Here is an 8,835-nt window from a genome sequence, read left to right as displayed (position 1 = left end):
TGCCACAGCGAAGGAATCCACAAGCTGGTAACGTTCCTGCTCGCCCTACGGGTGGAAACGGAGGTAGACCAAGGCAGGATAATCGTAAACGACCCCAACAGGCACAGGTGAATACTGCATGTAGGCAGTGTGGGAAAGATCATGGTAATAGACCCTACTTATTTGGAACATTCAAGTGTTATATTTGTAACGAACCAGGACATATGGCTAGGAATTGCCCAAAAAGGTTTACCCAGAATCCAGCGCGAACCCAGCAACAAGGTCGAGTGTTTGCCATAACTGCTGATAATGCTATGCAATCAGACGCCCTAATCCAAGGTCAGTGTTACGTCAAGAATCGATTTCTAGTTGTTAATGCTATTCTTGCTCAGAACAAGCTTATGTCTCGGCAAATAAATTTACTTACTCAGCAGATGGGTGGCATGTAAGTCTCAGCTATCAACACCCAAAATCCACCTCAAGAGGTCTCTTATGACATGACAGGTAATTTTGTACAAAATGAGAATTATGATTATGCTCAATCTTTTTCTGAATAGGTAAATTACATGGGCAGCGATCCTAGAAACCCCAATAATGATCCATACTCTAAGACATACAATCTTGGGTGGATGGACCAACCTCAGAGATCTCAAAATTTCAACAATAATTCTCAGGGTAGTTTTCAATAGAACAATCATAATAACCGCCAATTTCAGTCTCATCAACAACAACCACCTCAGCAGACAAGCTCTCAATCCCAACAAGATTCTAATTGGGAGATGATGAGGAGTTTTATGCAAGAAACCAGAGCCTCCATTAGAAACTTGGAGGTGCAAATGGGCCAACTAAGCAAGTAAATACCTGAGAGGTCTGCAAATACAATTCAAAACATGGAGATTCAGATGGGTCAATTAGCCACAAAAGTTAATAAAATTGATAAGAGGACTATTAATAGCCTTCTTGGTAACACAATTCCAAATTCAAGAGAGGAATGCAAGGCTATCACCTTGATAAGTGGACAAGTGGCAAGTACAAAAGATCAAGTAAATGAGGAGCCAGTTGAAAAAGAAGCTCCAGAGGAGAAAAAGGAAGAAGTAGAGCACGTCCCTTCAAAGCATGTGGACAACCCATTCCTAGACTCTCTTGACACTTATCCTACATTGCCAAAGGCTCCTGAGTACAAGCCTAAAATGCCATATCCTCAGAGACTTAAAAAGGAGACCAAGGATAAGTAGTTTTCAAAGTTCATGGGAGTGTTCAGAATGTTGCAAATCAATATTCCTTTTGCTGAGATATTGGAGCAAATGCCTCTCTATGTCAAGTTCATGAAGGAGCTATTATCAAAGAAAAAGCCTTTAAAGGGAGATGAGATAGTGGTCCTGACTAAGGAATGTAGTGCCATCATTCAGAATAACTTGCCAAGGAAGATGCTGGATCCAGGGAGCTTTCAAATTCCATGCACCATTGGGAGAACAACCTTTGAGAAAGCGTTATGTAATATGGGAGCAAGCATCAATTTAATGCCCTTGTCTGTGATGAAGAAGCTGTAAATCCAAGAGGCACAACCCACAACAATAGCATTACAGATGGCAGACAAATCTATGAAGCCTGCATACGGATTAGTGGAGAATATCTTGGTCAAAATGGGTAAGTTCCTCCTCCCAGCAGATTTTGTGATTCTTAACACAGGGGAGGATGAGAATGCCTCTATAATTCTAGGAAGACCATTCCTAGCCACTAGAAGAGCTCTAATTGATGTGGAAGAAGGTGAATTAGTGCTTAGAGTGCATAACGAGCAACTGGTCTTTCATTTCTTCAAAGATATACATTCAGCAGGTGAAGAAGAGAGGTGCATGCAGACTGAGCTTATTGATCCAAACCTTCAAAAACCCCCTGATGATGCACTACAGAATTTGCAGCTCAAACTTCCATTAGTGGCAATCAACAAACTTATCCCTAACATCAAACCTAAGTTTGGTGTTGGGAATACATCATCCACTAAGGGAGAGGGTCCTAAAAAGAAAGTACCCAAATGATGAAGAAACAAAAAGATCCCCACTGAAGATTTCTCCCCAGGAATGAAAGTGGTGTTGACTAGCAATCCAGTGTGGATTTATACAGTAAATAGAATCCTCTCTCCAGAGCATATTCAGCTAAGTTATGGAGACACAGGAAAGAAGTTCAAAGTAAGGGGTAAAGAGCTGAGCCCCTATGATCCTCATCATTAGAGGAGTTGACTATCAAGCTAGTGACGGTAAAGAACTGCTTGTCGGGAGGCAACCCGATAATTTCATATCCTTAGTTATTTTTCGTAGTAGTGATTTTCTTATTTATTTGATTTTTATACCGGTTTTACTATTTTTCTTTTGTTTACGTGTGTACTGATCATGCAGCTATTTTAGAACAGGAACCGAACACTCTGAAAAAATAAGAGCACACGATGCGCAAGTGTCGCTGACGTGTACGCGTCATATATGAGTGCGAGAGAAATAAAAATTGAACAGAGAGTTGGACAGGAGTGATGCTGGTGGCGTGCCTTGCGCACAAGCGAGCCCATGCGTACGCGTTATTCATGTGTGCGCGTCGCTTGCACTTGTTGCCACCCATGCGTACGCGTACCTGACGCGTACGCGTGACCCTGAAAATTGGCGTCAACGAGTGTTTGGGCAGAGAGTTGTGCTGGCTTGGGGCTGGAACTGTGCTAGAGGCACAAACTTGATCACGCGTACACGTCCTTAACGCGTGCTTCGCATAAATGGCCATCCACGCGTGCGCATTCATCACGCGCACGCCTCATATGAGAAGTTTGGTTCACAGGCCACGCGAACAGAGAGTTGTGCGTGCACGCGGCCACCTTCACGCGATTCGCACAAACCAAGGGCACGCGTACGTGTGCCAGACGCTTACGTGTCACTTTCAAAATCAAGCGACCCACGCGTACACGTCCTGTACGCGTACGCGTCGCATGCGCCGCACTACTCCACTAGTGCACCGCCCAGTTTTGATTTTCATTCTCTCTCCCTCCCAAATCCTAATTCTCTCTTGTTCTTTTATCTTTTTATTCTTCTTTCATCCTATTATTTGTTTTTGTTTTCAGTTCTTCTTTGCTTGAGGACAAGCAAACCTTTAAGTTTGGTGTTGTCGCTTCGATGATGGTTTTCTGTTTATTTTTAGGGTACCAAAGGGAGGCGAATCATCTTCACGGAGGAGCATAGCCTAAAGAATAAAATGGCCACTAGGATAACTGAGGTGGTTAAATTCTTTTCATTCTATATTCCTTCCCGCTCTTACTATGTTATGTTCCAGTTTTTTGTTCTTTTGTCTCGTTTATTGCATGATCCTTTATTAGATAAATTCCTAGGTTTTAGTTTAGTTCTACTATTTTAAAATTTTCTATTATTTGCTTTAATGTTAAAAGGTGCATCATGTATTGCCTACTAGGCTTGAAATCAAAAAGAAAGAACAAAAGATATAGTGCATGAGAAATTAAGTTTAATTTTTAAAGTAGTCTTATTTATTCAAACGTGGTGGTATTTTCTGTGACTCTGAATACATGACATGAACAGTACATATTTAAATTTGAATCAAAGAATGTTGATGTACAAGGAACAGGAATTTAGAGAACTATTATGAATTCTCTACAATAAGTAAAAGTTTAATCTTTGATGCAAAAGAAACAGCAAAGAAAAAAAAGCATATAAAAACAAGGTCCAAGGCTCTGAGCAGCAATGAATAGGGAGGTTAGACAAGATTAAAAGCTCAAAAAGTTGTTTCCCTAGTCATATGCTTGTGGTGTTCTTGTGTCAAGTAATCCTTGAGACAGAACAGTTAGAGTCGAGATCAACTGCAATTAGTAGAGTATGCCAAAGGCTTTGAGCACCACTGTCTGGGAATAGCTGAAAGCAAAATCAGAACTTCAAAAGAGTTCCCCAGTTAAGTGCTTGTGGTGTTCTTGTGTCAATTAACCCTTGAGACAGAACATTTAAAGTCACGGCTAGGATCAAGGTGCAAAGCACCAGTTAATTGAGAATTAAAGGATACCTGTTGTGTTCAAGGATTTAACTGAGATATAAAGATCAAAGAACTCATAATATGATCCAGATTCTAATATATCGTTTCTCATGCAAATTCACATCTTAATCCTGTATTATTTTTGGTTGCTTGAGAACAAGCAACAATTCATGTTTGGTGATGTGATGCGTGAGCATCTTTCCTATCTTTTTCTAGTGAATTTGCATTCAATTTGTTGAGTTTAATCAAGAATTAATTATCTTTTAGCCACTATGGATGCTACTTTGAGTCGAGTGCAATTCTGTTTATTTTAAGGAGCATTTGGTTGGATTTGATGGAGAGGAAGCTAGCACAAATAGAATGAGCAAAAGAATTAAAGGAGATGACCAGCGAGGAGCGACGCGTACGTGTACCTGACGCGTGCGCGTGATTTGGAGATTTGCACAGCGACGCGTGCACCTACCTGACGCATACGCGTGACACGCGAAGAAGACCATCAACGCGTACGCGTGACTGACGCGTACGCGTGACATGCGCCACGTGCAGGAAACGCAGAAAACGCTGAGTGCTATAATTAATTCTGATTTAAACTTTAATTTTTATAAATAGGAAAAGATATTATTTTAATTTTAGAAAATATATTTTTAAATTAATTAGGATTAGATATAAAAAGAAGAAACTTTTCTTCTGGGGATTTCCAACATTATTCCACCTCAGCCCAATTTACAGTTTACCAGAATCCTATCTTTCACTCTTTCCCATGAGCAACTAAACCTCCACTGTTAAGGTTAGGAGCTATGTCTATTTGTATGGATTGATACTATTATTTTTCTATTTTAATTCATGTACTGATTTATGATTCAAGAATTATTTTTGTTCTTTATTTTATGAATCTAGGTGGAACAGAAGTATGACCCTCTTTCTAATTGAGTTCTTGTATAACTTGGAAAAGCTCTTTACTTGAACAACAGCTTGAAAACAATTTCTCCTAAATTCTAATTATCTGGACTTAATGGGATACGTGACATATAATCCTCTTATATTTGGATAATTAGGATTTTTGTGGCATAATAACCAGAATTAAACTTCACCCTCTAATTAGAATAAATTGACCAAGGAATTGGCGGTTGATGAGAGTTAGAGGAGACTAAAAAGGTCTAAGGAATTAGGGTTTAGTCACATATGGTTTGCCATGAATTAAATCTTGCATGATTAAAATAGTTATTAAGAAAAGTCAATCCGGAAAATAGATAACTCTGAAACCTTAACTGTTTCTCTATATATTATTCTCAACTTATTTACTGCCTATCTTCTGATATTCTGAATTTACTGTTTAATGCTTTTGGACTCTCAAAACACTATTTTCTACTTGTCCAACTAAGTAAATTAATCAACCATCGTTGCTTAGTCCGTTAATCCTCGTGGGATCGACCCTCACTCACCTGAGGTTTTACTTGGTACGACCCGGTGCACTTGCCGGTTAGTTTGTGGTTATAAATTACGCACCAAGTAGCTCGGAAAGAAATCCAAGAGGCTTTCTTTTTAGCTACCCCAATTTTGGTCAACACAAAAAGATGCAGAAAAAGAGTTTGGGTAGGTCAAACACGTAATTCTTGACACAACAGTTGAAAAAATTTTATGAAACCCCACGAGTTCGGATGGAGCTGAGACGGGGCTACATTACAAGACCACAACAGGTTGGTCTCGAAGGCGGTAAAACGGATGGTAATATTGAACTGACTGAAAAAGTAGTCATAAGCATAGAAAAAAGGCCATTTTCCCCAAGTTAAAGAAGGAAAGCAAACCCTCTCATCAGGGTCCAGTGACACCAACTCATAATTCTTTTCCTCATCCCTATCTCTACAAATCCTATGGAACCTCCTAAGGCACACACAGTATTCGGGGTCAGCCACAGTAACACACATTAGAACTATGGAGTCCAGCCAGTGAGACATGCCATCCGAGATTTTAGTAGACATCTCAACAATGTTTTTGCGGGAAGACATAGGTCAACTATTCCTACAGTAAGAAAAAAATTGGGTTACTACCAAACAACTCGGGAAAATAAGGAAACAACTCAGACAATAATAGCAAAAACATCAATTGTCAAATACGGCAATAAAAGGAAAACACCAGGACTCACGCCAAAGTCCAGGGGAACCCTTTGGAGGCAACAACAAGGCAAGAACCCAGAAAAAGGGGAAATCGACAGTCTATATCCTAAAACATCTCAATAAAAGACACAGATAAATCAAACCTTTTCTAGTAACGTCACCATATACAAGCAGCAAAGAAAACCATCATCATCAACAGACCACACAAAAATGATCAAAAGATACAAACTTTCTATACCAGCAGTTTAAACAAAAGCTTTGAGGAGGTCATGCAAGAATGAAAAGAAACGGGAGAGGCGACAATAAAAAACTCTGAGGAAGCAAAAAATACCAGAAGCACAAAAAAGGCGCACATCACAGCAAACGATCAGGCACAAAGTTGCAATCTTTCACAGAAAGACTCAAACTTTCCAAAGCAAACTCAAAACAAAATCAAAGCTCTATACACAATAATGTAAGCATGCAGAAAGAGCGGTGCGGAAAGTAAAAAAGAAGAAGAAGAAAAACCAACCTGCACAAACAGAAGCAATACAAAAAGCTTCGAGGCGTGAGAAAATGGATGAAACGAAGCACCTCAGCGGATAACGAAGCAAAGGGCGAAGAGAAAGGAGAAGATGAAACTGACAACAAGTCTTTAGGAATTCAAAATGAAAAGTGAAGAGGGAAAAAGGAAACGACAAAGAGGAGTTAAATAGGCTTTAAAACCCTCGCACGTTTCCAAGAAAAATACAAACGCGCGCTGCAAATAAAGGAAAAAGAAACGCTTCACATTTTAAAGCATGAGGCTAACCTATCAGGAGTTCTACAAGAGATCGACTAAAAGCAAAATGCTCGAGCATGACTTCCCCAAAAGAGGTCGAAATCTAAAAGACACGACCTCAAATGAAAGATCGAGGTCAAGCAGGGGCACTGTTCATACCATGGGTTGAGCTATCCGACCCGGACTGATTAAAAACAAAAGCGACCGACCTCTTCAGGTTGGGTCGCTGACAATGTTGTTCAACCAAGGGATGTTATATTGGTAAGATTTTTCTCTTTAATATCACCTCGTTGTGAGTATAGCCTACCAACAACAATCCTCGGGGGTCAAATTTAGAAGAGGGATTTGGTTGTCACAAGTTCAACCCCAATAGAAATAACCGAAGTATTCAAACCTCGGGTCGTCTCACGAAGAATGGGCAAACATGTGCTTCGACATTGGTTAGAAATCCGGGGTTGAGAGTTATAAGCATGAAAATAAATGGAAAACTCAACAAGCAGGTAATCTTAAATTGTAATAAACGAATTCAACTACTTAAGCAAAAACTAAGCAATTCCAATGAGCAAGCAATATTCTACTTAACTATCCCTTAAGCTAAGCGAATAACTATGACTAAGACACTTGAAATTGGAAATCGGTTTTCAATTGTGAATGATAAAAACAACTCTTGGCTAGACATGGGAATTGGGATCACAATCCTTGTCCAACACTCCATCTTGACAATTATGAGGAACCAAGCTCATTAAGTCTACTCCCAAGTCTTAAGTACGTGATATCTACTCCTAGACTTGAAGTACCTCAAATGGCCCTGGCCACATCAACCCATAAGTCCCAACCTACCTACTAATTAGATTAGTAGTGGGTTGGCATCAATGAGTATCAAATTGACCACCTAGGACTCCCAAATCATCAAATCCATTAGACCCAATGACTCAAGTTTACCCAATTCCCTTGACCTATGCCAAGAGTGAGAAAGAACTACTCCATAATCAAAGTAAACAATTCATCAAACACTTGGTAAGCGCTAACAAAAGACATGTTCAAAATAGTAATTAAATTGAATTCTACAAATACCCACTAACAATGATCAACATACAATCAAACAATCAACAAGATTAAACATAGAAATCATCAATGTAACATCAACAAAACAAGATTCACAACATTCATGAAATGGGTAAAAGAATAATTGACAAGAATCATTAAACTATCACTATATGTAAGCAAGATTGTAGCAAGGAAATTAAATTGAACAATTAAAACTGTAATCAACAAAATCCAATTCACAAATCAACAAGGAAAAATCAAAATGGAAACTAGATCTAGAGAGGAACAAGGGTTTCTCTCTCTATAATCACCAAAGAACCAAAAAAACTCTAAAATTATGTCCTAGTCTTCAAATGAGTCATCCCCCCTTTCCCCCTAAGCATCCTTGGGTCTTGTCCATGTAGAAAATAGCTTGAAATTGGGCCTCCTTGGCCTCAGAAATTTCCAGGCACGATTTCTCTTAATGAGGTCACGTGCAGCTTCCCACGCGTGCGCGCCATGCGTGCGCGCGCGCCGATTACTTTTATGGTCCACGCGTGCGCGCCAGTTGCGCGTGTGCGTCGATAGAAATCTTCCAATCTGCGCGGATGCGTCCATCCTTGCGCGCCGCTTCTATCCAGTCCCATCCACGCGAGCGCGTGGAGTGCGCCGGTGCGCCGATGCTGCTGCTCCCAAGACTTCAATTTTTCATGTTCCTCCCTTTTTGTACATGCTTTCTTCCTCTCTTCTGAGTCATTCCTAACCTATAATTCCTGAAATTACTCAACACAGATATCACGGCATCGAATGACAATAGAAGAGGATTGAAATATGGCAGATTTAAGGTAAAACAAGCATGTTCTTCATCATAGAGCAAAATTGGGAAGTGAACACAAAACCATGCATTTCTTGTGAATAAGTGTGAGAAATATTGATAAAATCCCC

The sequence above is a fragment of the Arachis ipaensis genome, chromosome B8, assembly GCF_059453495.1.
Source record: "Arachis ipaensis isolate K30076 ecotype BB chromosome B8, ASM5945349v1, whole genome shotgun sequence".
In the NCBI taxonomy this organism is placed as follows: Eukaryota; Viridiplantae; Streptophyta; class Magnoliopsida; order Fabales; family Fabaceae; genus Arachis; species Arachis ipaensis.
Note: the sequence above shows the minus strand (reverse complement) of the source record.